General features: G+C 35.3%; 1 protein-coding gene across 4 annotated transcripts in view; it reads left to right on the top strand.

The window, feature by feature from the left end:
• COL11A1 (collagen type XI alpha 1 chain) overlaps positions 1-23,310 on the top strand; it is a 203,138-nt gene that overhangs the window by 24,813 nt on the left and 155,015 nt on the right. For all 4 annotated transcript variants that reach the window (XM_048945451.1, XM_048945453.1, XM_048945452.1 and 1 more), the window contains 3 exons: positions 14,381-14,503; positions 16,280-16,408; positions 17,319-17,397. The gene's annotated coding sequence lies outside the window, so the exon portion shown is untranslated. The remainder of the gene's footprint in view (positions 1-14,380; positions 14,504-16,279; positions 16,409-17,318; positions 17,398-23,310) is intronic.

Here is a 23,310-nt window from a genome sequence, read left to right as displayed (position 1 = left end):
CACTGATCTGTAAACTCTTTCAGTCTGTTGATTTATGGCCCTTTTCCAGAGTTTAAGCTTGTCTTAATGTTTAGAATAGGAAACCTCAAAAATCTGGAGAAATGTCCCAGATAAACTGCTTCACAATCAGCAACTGATTGCTTACACTGAAATATGGTTTCCACTGCTAAAATCGTGTGAGAAGCATTGGGACTTAAAGTAATACAAAAATTTCTGGCCACAAAGCAGATATTGTACAGTGACACACGTTTCAGGAAGACATTCCAGTCACAAAATTCTATATTATAAACTTGCTGATTTGTGGATATATAATGTATATAATGTATATAATGTATATAATACAAGTATTTCTCTTATCAAGCACATAGAATTTCTCAATGCAGTTTCTAATATCAGTATGTTATTATTTCATTTTGACAAATATTAATTTGAAATTCTTCTGATTTTACCTACTTCTGAACAGTAGGATTTTGCAGGCAGGTTCCATGTGGCCACAGTCTGCATCCAGAAGTTTGAAAAGGAACATGATAATACTGGACTATGCTATGAAATCTTTTTCCCTCTGTAGTGTAGAATGAAGAGTTGCTTGTGCAAAGCCTACCAGAGGACACCTCATGTCATGGTACTTCCCTCATGCCCTTATTACAAAAGCAAAACTTTGTACACTGTTTTAGGATCCCTTGAGCGTGAAAATACCTTGTTTGCAATAACTGGATAGAAACTGGAAAGAGATCTGTAGTCTTCCTAGTAGGAAGAGCAATTGGAGGAAAGCTATAAATTGCAGTATTGGAAAACAAATGGTGATGCTATGGAGACCTTTACTGCTACACAGATATTTCCTTACGCATATAGATACTCTTGTTTAGACCTTTTCAGAGGAAATCACATTTACAAATAAAACAGTTAACTTTTCCCGTCAGCTAAGTAATCTGAGAGAGATTGGTGCTTCCAGAAGCAACACTGAAATGACAAGCAACAGGAAGAATATGTCACAGTGAACAGAGACAGTTTTATACAAGGCGAACATTGTGTGTTTGGGTTCAGTGATTTTAAACTTTGGCTATTTTCATTAAATGTAGTGAATGATATATTTGTATACAGGTTTATGCTGTTGACAAGAATAGATGTTTGTCAGCAGAGATTGTGGTGAAGTGAGAGTCGGCCTCTTCTCTCGTGTAATTAGCAATAAGACTAGAAGGAATGGCTTCAAATTGTGCCAGGGGACACTCAGGTTGGTCATTAGGAAACACTTCTCTGAGAGAGTGGTCAGGCACTGGAATGTGCTGCTCAGGGAGGTTGTGGAGTCACTGTCCCTGGGAGGTGTTCAAGGAATGTTTAGATGTTGTACTGAGGGACATGGTTTAATGGGAAAATATTGGTGATAGGTGGATGGTTGGACTGGATGATCTTGGAAGTCTTTTCCAACCTTCCAACCAATCCAACCTGATTCTACAATTCTATGATTCTCTGAAGTATGTACTGTCATAAATAAAGTCTTGAAAAATGATGCTTAGTAAAGTTTCATAAATGCATGCATGAAGGGAAATTAAAGATTCGCAGGATCAAAATAATTAAATACAGAGAGCACACACCAAGTACATTTTACGCCCTGTTAAAGTCAAGTATGAAATGAACTATCTGGATAAGACAAACTGGACTGTATCAGTCCTTTCACTGCAGAAAGATGAAACAATTTTTATAAGTGGTTATCAATACATTAAAAAAACAAGCACACAAAATTCCGGTTTGTTACCTCTGACTATACTTTCTTCAAAACTCAACTAGTGCATAGTACTCCTGCATTAATTAGTAGTTTGCCCACAGGAGGAATGGAAATGCTGACTGACAGTGCCAGACATATTCAAAACTATGCCTTTCTAGCCACATTCCAGTCTTTAAATTGTTTTATTTGTCAGTGGCTTGTTTAATCATGTTGGAAATGGAACTGAGGAAGTCAGGGAAAGAGGGGGCCTATGTTGCCTTTTGAAACAGACAGTGTTGCTAATATTATATGTTGACAGTCTGGCTGGTTGGTATCCCTGTCACTACCATGCGACTGTGTGCTGATCCCTTGGGGTTTGGTAGACACTATGGGAGCACCTCAAGAGTGCAATTTGGTTCCTACTGTAAAGACTGATGCTACATTTTGGTCTGAATAAAAAAACCGTTACCCAATTGCATGCAGTGATTTGTGGTTAGTTTCTATGTATGAACAAACGATACACGTAAACTGTGAAAGTTATGATTGATTTGGAGGTCTCATGGGCAACAACTGGAAAGAAAAAGCTGCTGTTCTGGAATGTGCCTGATCACTTTTGTTATTTCTGAAGTTCTCAGACATCACAGATAAGGTGGTGCTGAGGTACATATTCCCTCACTGTGTAATGTTTCTTTCACTGTGCGTGGGCAGCCATCTAATTTTATAACATCTGAACAATATCTGCAATTATTGTATCTACCACCTGAGACAGAAAGGCATTCTAAGTGTAAATCAGAGCTGGAATTAAAAGCAGTATTTTTTCTTTTATGGAATTACAAATTAGTAGTCTTTGTGAACTTCCTCCTTATTTGTACAGACATGCTTTTAGGATATTTTACCTCTTAAACAAGTATACTAAACTGAGGTAGATGAACAATTAACACTAGGTATTGTGAACATTTTTTTATTTTAGAATACGATAGAGGTATTATTTGCAGTATCTTTCTCCTCTCCCTTCGCTTCAGCTGTCATGTCTGGAATACACTTCAGGTGCTTTCTTATACTTGATGTATTTCCTAAATCTCTAGAGAGACCAATGTTCAATGTCTTACAAATTTTGTTCAGGATTCAGTATCTTCCCATCTTACATTGCTGTAACTGTTTTACTGGATTGAGATTACCCAGATTAAGCCTCATTTAGGTCTGGGTAACTCCCAAAAAAATCTTGCACATCTTCTCAGATGGCTAAGATGACTAAGGCTCTGCCCTTTATAGATCACCAGGGGTGTAGTCGTGTGATATTGAAATATTTCTAAAATACTGGAGAAGAATTCAACATTACAAATGCAAGAAAATATATATAGAACACATATACATTTAAATGGTTGTGTTAATTTTCACCAACAGGGACTTCACTGAGCAAGCTCGTGGGTTTATTTCTGCCTGTATTTGCAATTCAACTTGGCACTGAAGTTGCAAATAAACTCTGCCTGTGGCTGCTTTCCAAAGTAAACAGAACTTCTGTCTCTATTTCAAATTTTAACAAAACAATGAATATCACATCTAGTATTTATAAATTTCATGTGCTTTTCACTAGATAGAAGTGTAGAGAAGGATCATTTTGGTATTTAGCTCAAACAAAATCCCAGGACAGAGGGATGTGTTAACATGGAGAGGTGTGATCTTGTGCTCTTCACATGTGCATAATTTTTCCTCAACAGTCTTCAGAAGAAGAAACTTGAGTCAGATATAGTTCTCCCAGGAATTCTGCTTTGGCATGGCTCATTTTCTTCCATCCTCAGTGAAACTACTTATAAAGGTTATAATCTGCCTTGGAATCTGGTTTTGTATTTTGAGGCAGAAAAATAGTAGCTCAGTTCTTCTGTTTATTCCACAATATGATACTAATTTCTCTGACACTATAAAATATATTCAGGACCCCAGTGAAGGTACTGGGATAAAATTTTTCAATATTTTACTCATATTTAAAGGTTGGACTCTTCTGTATAGAAAGAACAGATACTTAAAATTAGATCCTTGATATTTGACACTGGTAATATACTGTTCACTCTTTCCAGCCATTCATGGATGGACTCCAGATATTTCCCTGACACATAAATAATTTTATTTTATTTGAATACTCTCATAGTAGCTGGAAGTATTTTTCAACAAAGGACCTCACTCAGCATGATGTATTCGGTGAGTGAACTTTCCAAATAATTCTTCACAAGCCTATACTGATAATGTACATGTTAGAGTTGTTGCACTCAGCACAGATGTTTCACCAACAGAAGTATTTCAAGCTGAGAAATTATCTGCTATTAATAGTACGTTATGTAAAAAGAACCCTGTTTTATCTAGCAGACCACTGAGAAGCAGCTTATATATCTGCTATTACTGGGAGTATTCAGTAAAGCTAAAATGAATGGTATTGTGCTATGAAACCAAACAGCAAACTCCCTGCTTTGCAGAAGGTCGGGAGAAAGATTTTAGGGAATGCCAAGCATTACTTTTAGGCAACTTTTCATTCAACAAACCAAAATCAGGCATTTTAATTGCAGGAGGAGGGGATTTGCTTGGAGAAATAGATTCTCCTAACCATACCTAATTCTGCAGAGTCTGCTAACTTTCACGTGGCGTAGTGGCTGCATGAGCAACCCTATTCACATTGCAGCTCTATTAGCCCCTGTGAAACCAGAGGGTCCAGGAAATTAGAGATGGAAAGACTACCTAGATCTGTTGTTTTTTCAGTGCGGGACAGTTCCTTCATTCCTTGCCCAAGTTATTTGGAAGAACAAAATTTCTAAAATCTCACTTTTTTTTTTTCCTTCAGAACACTCTACTGCTTTAATCTGCCATTATCACTTTTTTATTTGTGCAAGAATTAGTATCTTGATTGCTGCTCCAGCCCACAGTAGCAAAGTAGGCTCAGCACAAAGTTTGTTACAGGTGCAGAACTCTGATGCTCTTATTACAAACGTCCTTTTCAGGATTCCAGCTACACCAGTATTAGCATTTCGTTATTGCTGGAAGTCATGTGAGAAAATCACTGAGTCACAGATGATGAAAGGTAGTCAGATGCACAGCCATACTGTAGGCATTACTAGATACCTAGTCATAGCAAAACACACTCAAGAACCTATATAAAAAGCTAGTCAGATAACTGGAATGGTATCTGTGCTGTCACAACAGCTTAAGCAGTTCAAAACTCCAGCATTTATTGTTCAAGCAAATTGTTTAATTGCCATTTCCTCTGCTAGTAACCTCATTTGACCAGCCCATTTTTATAATTCTGTCACTCATGCCAGTTGGTAGCCTCTGCAGTTTGCAGTGATGAAATGTTTCAGCTAGAAAAAAATGTCCCTCATGTAACAGTTCCTGAGAGCAGATAGTTGTGTACTTTCAGCTTTCTTTTGCTGGAGAGTTTACTCTGTTGTTTCACAGGCGGCTTGCATGGCTTCTTTAGAGAGGACAATCAAATAAAGCTCTAAGAAAGGCACACCATTCCTTAGGAATGTATCAATAGATACAGATATGGTAAATGCAGCACCATAAAGACATGAAATACTATCTACCTCTAACATGCTACTTTTTTGGTATTCTGGCTGTTTTTGTATAGCATATTTTTCCAGATCTTTAGCTGCACACTTTAACAAGCATCTGGAATCACACCACATCCTAACATGTCTGGTCCTGCAAGTGCATTAGAAAAGGAAAATTTCTACCTACCCTTAAATCACTATTTACAGGGGTTTTGCTGATGTAAATAGAGAAAAGACAGCTGTGTTCAGAAATCAATTTTCCTGTGGTGCACAGATGAAGAACAGTTAGGAAAAGAAAGGACTGGAACACAAGAAAATAAGATAATGAGAAGTGCATCTACACAGTGTTAGAATTACCCTTTCTCTCATGTGCACTAGGAAGAAGAGCTCAAAGAAATATGGAACAAAAGGAACGTGTCCATTTATTTGCAGCCTGAGTAGATTCTCCAGAAATAAGTAAGAAGCAGAAAGAAACCCAGCAGTCTCACTCTGTTTCCCCAGTGCCTCTCTATATTAACACACTTGATTTGCTTTCATCTTTCATAGGACTTCTCCTTCCACTATATACAAATGGAGAGAATTGCACTTCTTTCATCATCAGCTGTTTGATGTAATCAGAAATTACCACTGAGTCTCAAGCATGGATATACAAAGAACAAAAGACATTACTCAGTTCCTCTCTTTCTGTTGTCTTTTTTTTTTTTTTTTTTTTTTTTTGTTATGGTATTGCCAGTTCCTGAATGAAAGATCTTACCAATATATAAAAAGATTTGGATGGAAATATAATACCTACAGTTTTGTAATTAGTCATTCTAAAAACCCAAAACACCATACGTAGCCTTTTTAAATTGAAATCTTCAGTTATGCCCCAACCACAAAAACATGCCTACACTATCATGTGGATCCCAGCAATTACAGTTTGTTTCTATGATCTTAGCTGTATAAAATCTTCAAACAGTTATTTTGAACAAAGTATATTTCTAGGTTATTAAACCTTTTAAGATGCCTTTCTATGAATTACGTTATTTCAAATTGGTAGGTTAGTATTTCAGAGAGGTTTAAAAAGTAGTTATTTATAGAACTTGCTTATTTTGAAGGCTTTGTTTTGAAGAATGCATTAGTAGGTGATAATCTTAAATTAATGCATGTGTATGACTAAGGCCTGGTCAGCCTGTAGCCATTTGTTTAGGTCATGCACACAGAGCTATGTCCTTACTAACCTATTCTAGTGATGAATTATCCTTAGTGCTATGAAGTATATCAAGCTCCACTTTCTCTGTGTTCAGCTTTTTTTTTATACATTGGTACTTTTTTTCTTCTGCTAGTTAAGATTAGAAATCACCATTATTAGATTTTTTTTTTTTGGTTTTTCATGGTGTATGTTATACTTCCTTACTGTTCTTTACACAGCACTGAGTTCCTGCAGTATCTAGATCATCAAATGGATATTTGTTAACACATCTTTTTATATATAACACATACTCAAAAGAAAAAGTTGATTGTTTTTGATAAAAATTTAAAATTACATTCACTTCAAGTCAGAGCAGGATAGAGGGGAAAATGGAAATAAGCCTTAAGAAAGTAGTTTAAGAGGATGTTTGGCTACCTGCTCAGTGTCATACACTAAGGGTTTGAGAAAAAATACATTCTTTGAAAAGAGAAAAATAAAGATTTCTCTCAGTCATGCAAAGGTGTTTTTCTAGATCAGGATGCAGGATAAAAATAGAACTTAAATGAAAATTAATATCATTTTAATTGTAAATGAGTGTGGCATGAAAACAAAAGAAGGACATAGCAAGAATGGAGAAAATATCCATTGTCTCTTCAAATCAAAAATACTTCTGCTAATATTTATATAATTAACATTTTTGTTTCTTATGAAACCTGTATCTACACATTCAACTTTTCCCTGAGCAAATCTACTGCCTTGGTGACACGTTTGCTTTAGAAGACTTTTCACCTGCATTTGATAATGGCCTAACACAAGATATCAGAGATTTCATTCTCTTGGCCTTGGAAAAGATCTTTATGGGGGAAAAATACATATATTTTTCTTTGATCAGGGTTCTGGTACTATTTTTGCTTACTCAAGCAAGTGCTTAAATAAAAATGAAGATCGTAGAATCATAGAATGGCTAGGGTTGGAGGGGACCCCAAGGATCATCAAGTTCCAACCTCCTTGCCACAGGCAGGGCCACCAACCTCCAGATCTGGTACTAGACCAGGTTGTTCAAGGTGCCATCCAACCTGGTCTTGAGCACCTCTATGGCATCCACAGCCTCTCTGGGCAGCCTGTTCCAGCGCCTCACCACTCTCTTTGCGAAGAACTTCTCTAAGACACCTAATCTAAACCTTTTCTCCTTGAGCTTAAAGCCATTCTCCCTTGTCCTATCACTATCTACCCTCTTTTTTTTAATCCTCTTTTAAATACTGAAATGCTGCAATGAGGTCATCCAGCAGCCTTCTCTTCTCCAGACTGAACAAGCCCAGCTGCCTCAGCCTGTCTTTGTAGGGGAGGTGCTCCAGACCTCTAATCATCTTCGTGGCCCTAGGATAAATATCAAATTATACTTTTTCATGCACAGTAATGTATTTTCATTTGTTAATTCGTATTCTTCTTTTCCTAGAGTTTAACTCCAATCAGCTGTCCACATTTCATTCTAATCATTTTAAACTTGCTTTTGTTAGTATAAAACAATCTTGCTACACTTATTTGTGTTTGACTATTCCATAATAATTTTTCTTCAAACAACAGGCCTCAATTTTGAGTGAGTATTGTAAATAAATTCATTTTGGTTTATTTAAACAGTATAAAATTCTATATATAAATAATTAAGAAAAACACTCAGCAATAGATGATGGAAAAGATTTTGAAATAGCAGTGTATTCTATCACATACCAATTTAGTAAAGATGACTAAGAATTGTTATTTATAGGCTTTCAATGTATGGCTTTCTGTTTGAAGTTGATATCCACTAAAATTAAACCTGCATCTCTGTTTTATACCATGGTTTATAGATAATAAAGCTAAGGTTCTACCTTCTCCTCAATTTCCCTCCCACTAGAGTGGCTGTGGGAAAGTGTCATTCTCTGATCACTAGTGAAACTATTCTGATTATAAACGTGTTCTGGATCATGATCTTTTCTCTTGGAATGAAAAGAAGGTGCAACAAAGGCCTGTACAAAATTACTATGTTGGTGTTTGCTTTTTTTTCCCCTACTATTTCAAATTCCAGATGAATATATCCAAATCTAGTTAATATAACAGAAATAAAGGGAGACAATTTTTAAAACTCTATGTGAGACACAGGACCATCAAGGTACTTAAAAGCTCATCAAATAAATACAGATAAGTATTCTGTTGGTATCTGTGATTACACAACTTTCTGACTTCTTGGAGCAATCATGCTTGAACAATCTGATCTTCAATGATAAATAACTAAAGATAATAAAGTAAAATGCAAATAGGAGACAGCTGTTCAGAAGTTTTGCAGGTTCTGGCTCCCTGAGACTTTTCTTCCTGGGACTTTTTTTCCCATTAAAGAATCTGAGATTTTAAAAGTGCAAGAATATCAGGTTTCTTGGAATTTGTCTTACATTCAGTTGTCAGTCATGTCTGAGACAGAATAGGAGTCTTGTAGTATTGCAGCACAGTAATGACCTACCTTGTCAGTCAAGAGTGGTATGATATCACTGCGTGATCAAGGAAGCATAACAAAATAATTGCATCAGAACTCAAATATATTTTGCTCTTTAAGTAAGAAATGCTTCTACTTCCTCATTAAGCAATAGCCAAGAGGAGTTATTTCAGATGCTGGTGTGGTTAAAACTTAATGTAGTAGCTGTTCTGTCCTTCCTGTCATGAGAATATATGGATTTCATTTTGTTGCTGTACTAAAGACTTAAAGCAGTGGGGAGGCTCTCTCTCACGGGGGCGGAATTAAGTATTTGGGAAGAAATGAATCCTTATTTGTGCCTTTAAAAATATATCTAAAAATATTACACAATAAAAAATTGTAGATAAATTCTTCTTGGCCTTTAAAGCTTTGTCTACATTTCCTTCATACTCCCAGACATATATTTAATCAATAGTCCTCTTTGCTATGTGCTGGTAAATGCCTGCATAACTTATAAGCCACAGGCGTTCAGGATAGAGTGAATGAATAAGCAGTACCTGATTATGACAGAATATATCAAGTGTTTATGAAAGGAATTATGAAGGTTTTCATGTACCACAGTTTATTCAACTGTGAAAATATTAGTTGGGATTTACTGAGGTGGCACTCAGAACTCTATTGGCTGCTGACCAGAATAAATGATCCAAGCAGAGGAACTGACTGCAGTTTAGTTACATGTAGAGAACACAAAGCAATGAGATAAACACAACTCAAGGGGGTGCAGCACGTGGATTGAGAAATTAATCCAGCATTTTCCAAGTTATTTTTACCTGTGTCCTGTTCTTAAGTATATTCTGCTCTTTTATCAACCAACTCAAATAATCTTGTTGTATGGTATAGAGTTTTACACTATATACAGTTATTATTAAGCCTTTTCAGGGATGCAGCTTAATTTGAGATGTGGTTGTAACTGGTAAGAAATCAAATCAAAGAAAAACCCAAGCAGGACAAAAGTTTAACTATATCATTTCATCTTTGCACTGAAAATAATATCTTGAGATCTTTTTAAAAAGATTTTCGAACTCAAAAAGCAAAAACTTTTTGGCTTTTCTTCTCTTTTATGTGACATCTTCCTTAATCATGCTTACATGACTTTTTCCATACTCTGAGCATAATTCTGATCAGTTTCATTGGCCCTGTGTACTTTTGCATCTCAGTCTTTCTGCGCTCATCATTACCTCAGACTTTCCACTGATCTGCAAGACCAAGTCATCCCATTGCTTTTCTACACTGTCTTCAAATAACAATTTCAGACAAAATATTAGTTTGTTTAGATACCTTAACAGGCTGGATAGATTGTCATGTTCTAGGATACTGCTTTGTATATTGACTTTTCACCTTATTTGGATCTGGCTGAACAATTTTGTCACTACAAATTCAGTATTCTTCCACAATTCAGTAAAGAACTGAATATTTAAAATACCTTAGCAAAATTATATTCTAAGTCTAAAAGAAAGATGGCATAGCCTAAATCCATATTATAAACTATAAATCTCACTTCCACTCCCTTAGTAACTCATCCACTAACTGTTCACATCCAAATACACATTAATAAAAGCTATGACTTACTACATCATTCTGAGATAATCTTTCAGCTATCTTAATCTCGTATGTCAATGCTATACAAAGTTATGTTTCTAGCCTAGAGAAAAGCCATATATCCTTGTCCTAACTACAAAAAAAAGTTTTGGGTGTAACTATGTCAAATTCTTCTTCCACATGTGATTGATCAAATAAAAGTATAGCGTTTATTTTTGCTTAGCAAAACACCTTATGCATTAAATTATTGGTTACTAAACATTCAGCTTGAAAAAGAAACTAGCCCTTTGCATTTAACTAAGGTTAGTTGGTGAAAATTGTAGATTTGAAGGATACAGTGCTATATTTATTCCAAGCTGAATGCACTAAGCCACAAAAAAATGGTTTTCTAGTCTCCTGCTTCCAGAAGATCAAATAGAAGGCCTAAATTTCTTGAACAGTGCATCAGCACCTATAATATATAGGTATGCCACCTTCAAAGGAGTCAGTAGAGCTAGACGAACAGGCATGTCCATTGAGTAGGTTAGTACTCTTCAGGCTTAATTTATTTCAAAAGTAACTCTTCTTGTTAAAAATATTGTTCATGGTTGTATAAGCAGGAAATGAGAAGCATTCACCATGTGCTCCTACTTGATCTCCTACTGTCAAAATCTTGAGCTTATAGCAAGAAGTGGGAATCATTCCATTACTTTTGTTGATTTGAATCAAGTTTTTGGAAAAAAAATATATAAAATTATTTCTCAGTTTCCCACAGATTTTGGATTTTTGTGTGGTTGTAAGTTTGTTTTTCATTATCTAATTAAACGTCCATGGGAAGCTATTTAAACAGGTTCAGAAGTAACAGAAATCAAACCATATAAAATATAGAAGAAACATTGGCATCTGCTAGCAGCTGCTTTCTTAGGTCAGAAAGTTCAGAAAAATAACAGCAGCATAGAAAACAGTTATAGGACAAATTATTCAATGTTTATTTGAATAAGAAGAATTGAATTCCGAAGAAACATTCTGAATGGAATTAAATGGAAGCAAAATATCATCTCTTATGGAGTTGGATGCTTGTTTTCTGTTGGACATCATGGAAAAACTTTTTCTATATCTACTGTATAATAAACTTTGAATATGAAAACTGGATAAACAATATTTTTTTCTCCTTGTAAGGATTATTTATGATCACAAAATATTTTTGAAGTACAATGTTACAGTACTTTTTTGCATATCTTTCAGATAAAATGCAGAATTTGGTTACATCGTTAGAAACACTGTAGGCCAAAATGTTTTTTTTTTTTTAATAAATATCAAAAATGTTTATTTTAAATAAATACAAAAAAAAAAAAATAATGACATTGTCAAAGTGATTGAAAGCACATTAAAGGCTTGAACTGAAAGTGTATCATTCATTAGTTATTTATTCTTTTTGATATATTTTTATTCTCCTACAGTTAAGCTGTACTACATCTAATGGATAACTACTTAAGTCTGACATGCTATTTTGGTATATATTTATATTCAGATTTACCTTGTTAATTGTTCAGATTTATTTCCTGAAGTATATAATTCTGTCTGACAAACTCCTTTATCATCAGTTGAGTGTATTCCATACAGATCCCATCACAATGTTTGATGCTATTTGCATTTTCTTTGTAATTATCTTTTGAGATTTAGTATATTAGCAATAACATTCTAAACCTGGAGTGAGATCTTGCAAATTTTATATATATTATGAGAATAACAAGCCTTCATGGAGTCCCATTTAAGAATAATTATAATGTAATGTATTGAAAGAGCAGTTATATAATTTGAGTGTTTTGAAATAACACTTTAATTAAGACAAGAAATAATAAGGTCTGATCTGAGACAAGTAGATTTTAAAAAGCTGAATTTTTTTTTATGAGCTCCCTCATCTGAGAAAAAAAAATGTTCTTTAAAAAATGAACATCCATTAAGAAGTCTGGTTTGTAGAAACTGTACTGTAGATTGAAAATATATTGTGACACGAAATTTCCAACCATTTCTAGTTTAAACATTGTTTAAAATGCTGCCTGTGCCAATTAGACATGCATCAGTCCTTCAGCACAAAGGCTTTTTACCATGTGATGTTCTAATGCAAAAGGCATGGCATTCATGAAAAGAGTATTGGCTTTGCCAGAGTGAATATTTAGTTATTCTTTAAGTTGTCATTTGTGGGTTTATGAAAGAACAAATGTTAAAATAGAGAGAAAAGCATTCTCCTGCATGGAGAGGGGGAGACAGATGATTACAATACAAAACACAACATAATCATATATTTACTTCAGAAAAACAGCCACAGAGACGTATAACAGGAATATATACATCCATTTTGAGAGTTACAGCAGATGTTCACCTATTTGAAGTGAAGGCCAAAGCTTTCCCCACCCTCTTAAGGCCCTGCCCAAGAAGGAGGTGGGGGAGGAATGAAAGCAGACACTTTTCCTATATATGGGAAAACTCCTTACAGCTACTTCACTTGAGGTTTTGGGGTTAGAAAATAACCTAAAAGAGATGAAAATGTTCATGAGAAGCAGGTAATTGCTCTATAACTTATTTCATCAATTTTACTACAAAAACTTTGAAAATTGCCTAGCTGAAGTAAAAGCCACTCCTGTTTTCAAATATCACTGGCAAAGCTAAAAAAGGTCGCGTTGCGGGGGGAGGGGAGGTGAAAATGTCTCTCTTTTTACTACCTAATGATTTACTCAGGACACTCCAACCAGATTCTTATTCAACCTGACAGAATTCAAATGTATATTCTCGTATGAGAGGTGTGGACTTCAGTGCCCACTGCCATGACCAGGAATTCATTTTTCAATAAGTCATATGGAAAAGGAAACACAGAAGAGTTTATGGTCTGCCAGAAAATTCTCTGCAAAGCAAAAAAGAGGGTGACTGCACTCAGGAAGTGTTTTCCCCTGTCTTCCTAGGTCAGTACTGCTGTCACTACGGTAATCTGCCAAAAGGAATTGGGCGTCTTTGCAAGGTCCCCATGCATGAAAGACCCAGCTCTTACCCCATCCCTAATAGCTCCAGGCATCTCCCTGCATAAGCTCTTGCAGGGAGTTTAGTAGAAGTTCCTGAACAGTTCAAATCCTGTATATTGTGATACAGCTAGGGATTCTAAATCAATACCTCTCACTACAGTACTGAGAGGAAAACATTTCACATTTGCTCAGCAGTGGAAGAGCAAAAGGAGAGAGGAAAGGGGAAAAGAGAGAAATATTTCCTACTGAATTATAATTAAGTAGAAATGATACATTTCTTTCCGTGTTTCAAGATTTGTTGATCTCTGTTCTGAATAGATACAGAATATGGATTAGCCCAAAGGAAAAGAACAATATAATGCTGGATTTATTCCCCCCTTTATCATACTCCATAGTTAAAGCAACAATTTCAAGCACACCTACAGCAGATTTGGGCTACATGACAGCTTCAGATGAAAAATTTCTGCCTAACTCTGGAGAAGATAAATCCTATCAGCTTTTAAGAAGTGTCTAATTTTTCCAAAGATTACTGTGTGACCTAATAAAAGAACATTAGTGTTTCATTTCTTTCCACATTCTCACTGAATAGATTCTGTCCTTGCAAGAAGGAAATTCTACTGAAATTAGTAAGAGTATTTCAGAAATGAAATAAAATTTAGCATATATTAAGGGTGGCAAAACATATTGGTTCAGACAGATAAATACATATTGTATGTGCACAGAGAAAAACATTTATCAATGACTTGTTTAATTCAATTCAAGCAAGCTGCAGAAGTCTGTACTGCTGAACAGTTACCTTCAGGGAGCTTACCTTACATATCTTCCCTATCACTGATATGACTGCTATATTTTGTAAGAGAATCTTCACTTTTAAATTTTGCTTGTGTGAGTGAAAATGAAAAATTAACCATTATTAATTTTTTTTAGGAGCAGACATCGTGTAAACTTGTGAACAAGAAGGACCATAATAGGGTTTATCACTTCACAAACACAGAAAAAAAGTTGATCCTATGCCAGAGTTAATGGTCATAGCTCTCTGACACAAACAAAGTAAGTAGACTTCAATATGAGTAAAGACATACATGAAACTGTAAAGGAAACAAAAGCATAGCATATGACCAATCATGATTTAAGCATAAGTATAAACTGGAGGAATTTTTGCTGTTTCTCAGTAGCCAAACTACAATTCATGCATTTGCATTGTTCCTTAATTCTGACTAGGTAACACACCAATATAATTAATTACCCATGGCATGCAAACAATATGCAGCAACTAAGAAATGCTTATTCTTCCCTGTCCCTACCATTCTCACACTGGTACTGAAGCAGATATCATGGAGCAGGTCACTCTGCTCTCTGTTCATACCAAAGGTTCACTGTACAGACAAATATACAAAAGAGTCAACCATCTTAATAAAAAATCTCCTCTGATTTGCAGATTTAAAAAAAAAAAAAAAAAAAAAAAACAAAAAAACACCAACCAACCAACCAACAAACAAACAAAAAAACCACTCCAAAAAAGTAAATTCCTGCTAAAATTAAAAATTATGGAGAATTCAATAATATTAGAGGCTTGAGTGATTAAGAATACGTGATGAGGGCAACGGCTGTCAAACTACTCTTCCCTTGTATGACTATAGCAATATTCACTCAATATTGCTATATTCACTTGCGTTCTTTTACACGCTTTATGTCTAGGTTATAATTCTCAACTAAGTTAATGACAAATGTAGTTAATGACATGCTACTTTCATTTGAAGTGAAAGCCTATACCCCCAAGAAGTTAAAGGGAGTTTATATAATGGGAAGGATTTCATCTTAGCTGTTAATAAACAAAGGCTTCTTTATTGAGCTGCAATTATTTTCCATTCTGTTGGCTGATAAATTTTCTAAAGTTAATGAGATCCATATGGTCAATGTTCTTGATTTTAAAAAACACACTGCATCCAAACAAAAGTAGAGGTAAATTTAAAGAGCTTTATTTTGCCACTTAACCAGGGTAAATTATTTTGTACTAGTCAGACACAGGAGAAAACATACTAAAGTTATGACAATCAGCCAGCATGAAGGAAGTGAAACTAACACTGTTCTAAAGTAAAATTCTGTAATGCAATACTGCTCAGTTCTGTGGCTCTTAAACTGCTATCTGAACTATTTGCGTTAGCTAACTGAGCCATACAGTAATCTACCATGACTTTCCTTAATTAGGGACGAATAATGATACTTGTTTATCTTGTTTAATTCATTAACCTGTGAGATTATGGTAATTGTGAAACAACAGAATTTCACCATTTAATGACTGACATCAAACAATACAAAGCAGTTAATGATTCATCCTGCTTGAATTCTTCTAATTCAAGAAGTATAAATAATACTGAATCTCAGTGCTTCTATTTAGATATAGCCTAAAATATCACTTGTGCTCTTTAAAATCACCCTATTCTTTTAGACTAGATGATTTCTTCAGCATGAATAGTACAGATTCAGGATGCATACTAACCTAACTTTATAACAAATACTGACTGTTTACCAAACTCAGCTTACCAGGTCTTCATCTACACTGTAAACGGAATGGAAAAAGCTAGAAACTCCAAGAAAACAGTTTGCTACAGGAAAACACACAAACAACAACAACAAAGAAACAAAACCAAGACATTTTGAACTCCACCCTTCACCTCATATATTTTTCTTTATTATCTCTCTGCTGTAAGAACTCCTTCAACCTTTTATTATAGCACAGTCTGACAAACACTACAGTTGCTGTGTGATGATGTTCATGAAATGTTTCATATTGATAAATATAATGTTGTTTTTTTTTTTAATTAGAAAAATGAGGACTAGTGTGGGATGATTTCTGCCAAGAGAGCCTGTCTCCCTGGAATATGTTTTCATGAGAAGAATAGTGGCCAGCTTAAACTGAGGCAATAGATGAAACCAGATAACATCTCAGAAGAGGTAGATTTAAAAACCTTTACTTTACTTTATTTATGAAACATTAATTCTGAGAATTAGGTGTCAGAGAAGTAAAATGTCAAAACAGAAGAGCTGGAAATAAGCAATGCTAAGTACAGTGGCCAAGTGTGTAATTTTTGGTATAGACTGTTGAACTACTACTTTTGCACCTCTTCTCTCGAATGTCTGATCTGGGCAAAGCATAACAGCCAAGTGTGCAGTGCTGGGACAAAGCAGAAATAATGAAGTGTTACAGTCCAATGGGGAATGTAGGTTAAGAATTTAAACAGGCAAAAAAGCAAAATGGGAATGTCTGATGCAAAACAGCCTGTCTGCCAGAAAAGGAGTAGTCAGAAGTGAAAGGCACCTGCAGTAGTCATGTCACAATAGGCTAGCCAGGCCTCCAGTCAGGGTGGTGGCCAATAGTTTATGATTATTTTGAAATCTCAGTTCAGTTTAAATGTCAGTAAAACAAAGCTAACAAAACCTGTTTACTGAACTGCACGATGAATCTTAAAATAAATAAATAAATAAATAAAATATCTCAATCAATCTTGAAGGAAAAAAAACAAAACAAAACAAAGCAAAAATAAAAAAACAACGAACAACACTGTGGAACTGTGGATATTCCAAAGTAGAAATTCATTGTCTGTAGTATGAAAATGAAAAAGAAATGAAATAAATCGACATATGTTCTATAAAATTGCAGAAGTGTTACTTGTACCCTGAAAAATGTACTGACCTGAAACTATTTCTATGCCTATGACAATAATTATGCATACTTCTTATAGTATAGCTAAAAGAAAGAAAAACTGGTTACAATAACATCTATGAACATAGCCACACGAGGAGCATTAAAATGTTTTTCTTTGAATCATTTAATTGGCTGCATTTTTTCCTTTCTTCCTGTTAGAAATATAATACTGAACTGGATGGAGTCCTGATGCAGAACTGAAAGAAAAGGAAGTAGGAAAGAAATTAAGACCCCAAAGGTAAATGGGTGCAATATAGACACACAAAATATAGGAGATATTTCAATCTATCATCTTACTTTATAGTCAACTAAAGAAAATTCAGTTATTTTCTTAGCTTTTATTTCCTTTACCTGTGCTGTAAGATCTAACTTTTTCTGAGAAGCACCAAAATGATGCATTTGAATTATTTAATGAGGTTTCAGTACAAGTCAAGTTGGGTTAGGACAAATCCTTCCCAGCCCAGGTAAGTTATGGGCATTGCTTTACCCGCATATCAATCTTCCAAATGAACAGGTCAAAGTCATACAGACATACGAAAGATTAACGACAGCACTGACAGTAGCAGTTTCATAACAAACAAATATCCATCTGTTGACAACAGTCCAAGAGGTAGGTATTATTACAGAAATAATTCAGAAACATCATAGCGTGAGCCTATTCTGTTCAGTTCTCAGATCTTCCAAATAGCTGGGCACACAGAAATTGTCTGCTTTTAACATTGTTTCCAGATGTATTCTTGGCCAGCATTCTTCTCTTTGGACTGATCTGCATGACCTGAACCTTGGGAACATTATACTCTGGGATAAAAATGTTATTCTCCGCTAATAAACAACAAAAGGTTGCAAGACGAAGATATTTGATGACTTAATATCTCAGCTGCTCTTCATCCCAGAATAAGAGAAGCAGGAATTTTGACAGCTCCGCTCCCTGTCAAATTTGTATGCATCAACATGCTCCAAAATATTGAAGGAGTTTAATTAGATGGTTTCTGATTCTGTCTTACAGCATTCCACTGAATCACAGATTGTTATCACATTATCATACTTCGTGTTCTTGGAGAAAAAGTAGACTGATAGAATTGGAGAAAAAAACCAACGTCTGGTATACAATTTGATGAAAGCTATATATCCAACCTCTACAGTTCTGTTATTAGGTGATTCTGTAATTTTGCTCTTAATGATACCTAATCTTTGTGGTAGGGCTGCAAGGCCATATGGATATTATCAGACATGCTGTCATCCTAGTATGATGATAGTGTGTGTGACACATGCTGATCTGTGAGCAATACAACCAGTGTGCAACAGAGCTGCCCAGTATATACCTTTGGCCAATACCCAAAACTCTTCAGCATGACAGTGACAGAAGCTGGAAACAAGTTGCAAGAGCCAGAGCAAGAGAACATGGCCAGTTCCCAACAGCTGTCATTTCCAGGAGCCCCATGATTGTGTCCTGGCCAGACTGCCAACTTCCCACAGCCAGACCTGCAACATGACAGAAAGGGTCTGGTGGCTTCCCAGGAAAAAGCATTGCTATTAGTATTTCATGGGTTGCAACAATTATTCAAGTATTCTGCAGATCTACAGAGACTCCACAAGCAGTATTTTAAGCAATATTACTTTTGACTTTTCAAATTTTAGGCAGCTGGATTTCATCTTCCAATGAACCACTAAACTAAGAAATGTTATTATTTCATAGGAGGATATTTATTTGCACCAAATAGTCAACACAGTACAAAGGATTCTCTGCTGAACTTATGTCACATACCAGGTATACATCTTACATCTGATAAAAAGAATACTCTATCACTATACAAGAAACCATGTCAATAATGAGACCAGCACAATAACAACTGCTAACAAGTTTCATGCCACTCAGTCCAGTCAAAGAAGTGAAATCTAGACAGCACAACATTGCTCTATAGGCAGTGCCCAAGCCTAACTGGTGCAGAATTTATTAGAGAGCTTCTCTGTGTTGCCATTTTAGAAATTTTTTTTTTTTTTTTACTGTCTTGATTTTTTTCAGCAACATATCACAACAAAATTAATCAAGCTATACTGACTATCTATGGATAAATTTAATTGTTTGTGAGAAAGGACTTCATCTCACAAATGGAAAGTAGGCTGTGTTTTCAGAGTGGGTGTTTACTGGAAAGAAATTAGTCCCAGTGTGCATCAGAATGAACAATCTGCGGTCAGCTCATAGAGACAGTTTCACTTTCTTCTCTTTTGTAAGAATTGTTCTTATGGAGTGAGTTTCTTCTTTTGTCTTATGCTGGGGTCTGTTCCTCACCGAGAGCTATTCATTAGAGCACACATGAAGTCACACCAGAAGAACTTATTTTCTAAGAAGTGGAAGCACTAGTGGAGCATCTTCTCCTTTCCTCAAGCACATCCCAACTCCGCATCAGCTCTCCTAGGAACTTCTAGTCTGATTGGCACACTGGTTAGCAAACAGATTCTCTATTATTAAAACAATTTCAACACATATTCCAGAGCATGCGCTTGGCAGAGGCCTGTCCCTGTTACCTTGCAACTGAGATATTAAACTGTTTATAATCAGACTTCACACTACCAGCCTTCCTAGAAGCACCCACATTCTCTGGGGAAGTCTACATGTGCGTGATCACAGTACCACTGGCTTGTGGCCAGGCACACTCTCATTTCCTTAAGGCTTTCCTCTAGGCAAAGAAGCGTGACCTTCCTGTCTTGTCCTGGTGAGACAAGAGTATGGCCAGATTTGACAGCTGGGAAATGTTGCTTTTTCTGTGATACAGATACAGCCTGTAGTACTGAATGCCACCTTTGAAAGTTTTATGCTTCCCATGCAAAGGTAGCTGCATATGCACGAGTAGCTGCCAGACATTTAAAAACCTGTGCAGTTATTCTTTACTTCTACATACACTGAAACACTCATAACACTCTAGCAGTAAGAAATCAAAATATTTCAATCTCTTACCTTCAAGACTTCAGTTTCTCACTTCCCATACATATTTCTAAATACGTGTGTTACTTCAGCATCTAAAATGAACACGCTTCAGTATTCACAAGTATCATATTAAGATCACTTGACATTTGACTTAAATTTAAGATGTAATACACAAGTTTTTTGACAATTAACTTCAAAAGGTATTACTGTAAATCCATATAACTTGGTTGTTTGAACAATTATCCTGAATAGCACCGATTTTCACTTATTTCAACAAAAGCATTGTTCCTTCCACTGGAACATCTTAATTAGTTCAAATACATTTCACACATCTACACACACCTCCTGTCCTCTATTGATGCTTTATTCTCTCTAACGAAAAACATTATCATTTGAACCAAGTTATTTTCCAAGCAGTATTACCCTTCAGCTCACTAGTAAAGTACACAGAATTTGCTTTTTAAGCACTTGAAAAAAAAAAAATTATCATTTCAATGAAAGAAGGCATAATTAGTCAACTTTTTATTACAAATACAGACTGTGTTGTGTTGCCCAGACAGAATTTCAGGATAGCCTTCCTGCTGAACTCCGATTTCTGCACCACATTCTTTCCCTTCCTTTGAAGGTGAAGCTGAAGATCTCCTGCCAGTGGGAATCTCTGTTCCCATCAGGAAAGAGGTCATAGACTACAGCTGTGGATGCACATATTTATCTTTCAGAAATACTTCTTAAGTATTCCTTTTTCTGTTTGCTTTTTTGTTGTTGTTGTTGTTGGTTTGTTTAAACATGGGGAGCAATGTACTTAAGAAAGAAACAGTTGAATCACCATAAGTAGTTTTACTTACTAGCACCTACAGCCTTTGTCTCATTTTCTTGATGTCTGCTAGAAGCACCCTTCAGAACCACCAAACACTAAACCACAAATTCAAAGTGAGTTGCCTAAGTAAACAGAATTGATCAAGGGAATGAACTCCCTGACAGCGATATCAGTGGAGCTTGTGTCTGGAAAACTGTATTTCAGGGCCCAAAGGGATTTGTATTTATTTTAGATTCCTGCTGTAGATTTGGAAGTTTGTGCTGTGAGGTCTCTCACTCGTTTTTTTCTCTTCCTCCGAGAACCGGATAGTGGGTCAGGAAAAAAATTGAAAGTATGTACTAATTATGCAGCATGTTGAAAGACACCCTTTTAACTTTCTACTATAAACAAGACAACAAACAAAGCTGTTGACATTATTCACTACCAGAAAGGAAATTATGATGTCTGTGATTAGGACACACAAACTTTTTTCTAAAGTTGTATTTTAAACGCATAAAAGTTACAGCAGTGTATAATGAGAGAATAATTCTATCACAGTCCTTTTTTGAGAATGCTTACAAACAATCCTAAAAAGAAAATGAAAGCATTTGCATATGGTAAGACATTTACTATCAAGAATCTGATCACAATGTCCTTCTGCTAGTTTTAGGAAACTAGCAATCTTAAACTCAAGCTATAAATTACAATGACTGCTGGCATTTCATAAAAGTGAAGTGTTTGCTTGCAAGCATAACTGTTTTGCTTTTGTCTATTGGATTATCAAAAGAAATGAGCTCTGGTTCCTCTAAACAAAAGCTATTTGAAAGAAAAATGTCCATTTTCAGATTGAAAACCTTTAGAGAAAATTAGAACACATACAGTATAATTTTTAGTCTTTTATTTGAATGTCTGAGTTTTTATGACCTCAGTAAGGCTGATATTTAAAGTAGAGTTTTACTGATAAAAATTCCTTTTAGTCAGTTTAGTGTGCAATACCAGAAAAATTAGCTAGAATCTCAAAATAAATGTTTCTACTATCTTCATTCAGCTCGTATCTAAAGAAAAGGGGAAAATCTTCATTGATTTTATTACATTCTGAATACTAGCCAGCAGATAAGACTCTAAAATAACTGATTCATAAAAAGTCAAAACAAATTCCTACGGATGGTTCACATTCTCACCACCATACTCCTAAATATGGAGAAGTTTCTTGTTTCCTCTGTGTATTCTTATCTTACTATGACCTAAAAAAGTGGAATCCAGTAAAGATGAAAAGGATCCTTTTGTAATTTATACACTAACTTGACTTTCTGCCAGCTTCATGGACAAATACACTCTCTGGTAAAGTAAAATTTAAAAAAGGAGTTAAATTGTCTTAAATCTTTTGTTACTAAATTCTGTAGGAATCCTCCTGTGCTCTCACAAGTGGGACATGTATGAAGGGATTAAATAGCCTTCCTTCATTCTTGGAATTCTTAAATCTTCAGGTATGTTCTAAACAACAACAACAAAAAAAGTACAATTAAGTTCATATATACTTTGTCTTCCTAAAATGTGTAACTTACTTTTTCCCAGTGAGGTGCTCTACATTCTTAGATGTACTTGAAATGTCTAACTTTGTGGGCAAGCTATAGAAATAGATATTTTTAAGGAATAGATTTTGTTAATACTTTTTTAAATTTCTTTCAGTGATTTATTTAAAGCAGTTGAAAGATAAAGCAGTGGTTTTGCAGTAATGAAAATCCCAGTTCTTGTAGCACTTGTGTCTTGGCTCAATAGTTGCTGATTTGCTCCAAAATATATTACATAATAAAATGGAATTTCCAGACAGAAGCCAGTACTTTATAGCCTGATATATATCAGAGGGAACCTCTTCTACACTTTGGCTGCTAATTATATGCTATTGGTTCTTGACAGAAATGCCTTCTGGGTTACATTTATTTTTCGTTCCCCTGAAGCCATTTAGAGGAGACTCCATAGCGTACTTCCAGATGCCAACTCAGAATCTATCTTTCAGTTGAGCAAAGTGAGAATTTCTAATGAGCAATTACATTCAGACTACAGAACCCTGTTTTTTTGTTTTTTTTTGTTTGTTTTTACACTTTTCTCTAAGGTTGGCAATTTGAAGATTAAAAAATTTTTATGAGGAGGGCATACACCAGAAATAGCAGAAGTAGCATGTTTAGCAGCCACATCAACTTTTGGAAAGCTAATGGTGGAGTTGGTGGGAATCATCATTTCTGAGGAACTCTGGAAATGAGTTGTAGTATTCAGACTTCAATATTGGATCCATGTGAAATTCAAGATTGTAAATTAATAATCTACAGAGAGTTGGTAGAACTTAAACTGCTTATTGAATGCATCAAGAAATTCATGGGAGAAAGCGGGGGGATAACCTGATTTTACTTAAAATGAAAAAAGCAATGGAG

The sequence above is a fragment of the Lagopus muta genome, chromosome 5, assembly GCF_023343835.1.
Source record: "Lagopus muta isolate bLagMut1 chromosome 5, bLagMut1 primary, whole genome shotgun sequence".
In the NCBI taxonomy this organism is placed as follows: Eukaryota; Metazoa; Chordata; class Aves; order Galliformes; family Phasianidae; genus Lagopus; species Lagopus muta.
The sequence above is the reverse complement of the archived record's forward strand: the minus strand, read 5'-3'. Positions and strand labels throughout refer to the sequence as shown.